The following is a 2,539-nucleotide window of genomic DNA, read 5'->3' on the forward strand; positions in this document are numbered from 1 at the left end:
ATATACAGGTGATTATCAAAATAATGGAAACACTTGTGAATAAAAGGGACATTTAAGAATTCGCTTCATAAGCATTAAAATATAATCTTAGCTACCAGTTTTTTTTAATATAAAAAGTACATATATTAGGTGGCATAAGAGAAGCTTTAGCAGATAACTGTATTTTTGTAATAACTGTATTATTGTAATTTTGTTTTTATTTATGTGCTATTATTCGATCAATCGTGTCGCTATATTACGACTCACTCTTTCGTTGCAAACGCAAACAAATTAAGATGAAGTGTCAAGTGCCGAAAGGCAGGTACCACATCAAAATCCACAACATTAAAGCTTTAGCAGAGTTGTCTACGTTTTGATTTTTTGTCAGAAGCGCAAAATGTCAGACCTCACAGATTTTCAGAGAGGCCAAATCGTAGGAGCACGACCAGTTGGAGCAACAGTGACCGAAACATCCCAGCTTTTAGGCGGTGTCTAAAGTCATGACAGAATACACACAGCGCGGAAAGACAAGCTCAGCAAAGCAAAATAGAAGGAGAAGCTGAGTGAAAGAGACCGACGGGTATTGAAGCGGATTGTAATGTCTAAAAAGAAAACAACTGCAGCCAAAGTGACCGCAGAGCTCAATCAGCATCTGGATTCTCCAGTGTCAACAATTACAGTTAGGAGAAACCTTCATAAAGAGAACATTTACGGCAGAACAGCAATTCCATAGCCTTCAAAATCTAGGGTGTTTCCATTATTTTGATAACTACCTGTATTATCTATATATTCAAAAAGTATTTGTCAGTTCGATAACGATGATGTTACTTGAAAAAAGTTCTATAGCTCTAGGTTTATACAGAAAAAAGAAAATTATCCTCCGAGAGTCACTAAATTAAAATTTTATAAAGACAATTTGTTGCTGAGTAATACAACTATAAATGATTGAAAACCTGTATTCTTTGTGTCAACTTTATTTAGGTTATAGTCTATCACTTTTAAAATTGTCTTTACTGTTTAACACATTGTTTCCATACTACCTGTGCAACTAAATAAAGAAATAGAGAGAGAGAGAGAGAGATTCAGGAAGGGGTGTACCCAGTATAACACATTTCAATCGAACATTGATTTCACATACAATGTCAGTTCAGGATTGATAGTTGCTTTGAAAATGGCAGTTCCACCCATCGTTGATTCTGTATTCATGAAAAATGTTAGAATTCCAGGAATATTTCAGACGTGTTTCTTATCTGCAATTTTTTTTATCTGTATTCTTTCGTATTTATCTGTCCAAAGATGTAACTTTGAATGTCTTTGAAAGCTAAAATAACAGACAGTAACTAATTTAGGATAACTTGGGTAAATTTTATGCTAAAACCTGCTAAATTGAATTTTTTTTTTTTTTTTACTTTCATATATTTTTGGTTTGTGTAAACTTTTCATTCGCATCTAAATGTTTAGAGCGATATTCTAAAGTTTCATTTCTTGTTTATAAGAAGAAAAGAAAACACAATAAAATCCTTAACAATTTCAGTAACTTCGGTGTAAAGATGCATGTATTTTGTATAAAAAAAATACTATTACTTTGCGCCTATATATTTTTTCTATCAATACTATTAAAAATATATTTTATTAATCTATTTTTGAGAAATTAATCTATTTAATTGAATCTATATAATAAAGAAAGTAGTAGGAACATTTAAGAAATTAATAATCGAAATAAAAAAAAATGCCTTTAAATAAAACTGACAAAAAGTATCTTATAAAAAAAATTTCCAATCTCTTTTAATTTCACGCCTACAAAAATCAAGTTATATCAACATTCATAAGTTATATCAACATTCATAAATCTACATTCATAAGTTATATCAACATTCATAAATCTACATTCATAAGTTATATCAACAGTCATAAATCTACATTCATAAGTTATATCAACATTCATAAATCTAGTAGCACGTGTGTAACTTCAATTCAATCGAATTGAAGTTACACACGTGCGCAACAAGAATTTCGGTAGGTGATATGCGAGATATTAAAAAACAAAACAAAAAAAAACAATAATTATTAGAGTAATAACAATAGATGCATCTAGACAATGGATGGGCAAACTTTTCTGGTCGAGGGCCAAAAATCGAAGAAAAAAATTTTTGGTGGGCTAAATAAAAACATCTAAAATAAAAAAAAAANTTTAAAAAAAATGCCTATAAATAAAACTGACAAAAAGTATCTTATAAAATTTTTTTTCCAATCTCTTTTAATTTCACTCCTACAAAAATCAAGCTATATCAACATTCATAAATATACATTCATAAGTTATATCAACATTCATAAATCTAGTAGCAAGTTACACACGTGCGCAACAAGAGTTTTGGTAGGTGATATGCGAGATATTTAAAAAAAAAAAAAACAATAATTATTAGAGTAATAACAATAGATGCATCTAGACAATAATAACAGCTAAATCTGCTCTGTTGCATCTAGTTCGTAATTTCGACGTTCGTAATATAAACAATATAAACAACTTACTTAATGCTTTTGACAAATCAAACACTTTGTC

The sequence above is a fragment of the Parasteatoda tepidariorum genome, chromosome 10, assembly GCF_043381705.1.
Source record: "Parasteatoda tepidariorum isolate YZ-2023 chromosome 10, CAS_Ptep_4.0, whole genome shotgun sequence".
Taxonomy (NCBI): Eukaryota; Metazoa; Arthropoda; class Arachnida; order Araneae; family Theridiidae; genus Parasteatoda; species Parasteatoda tepidariorum.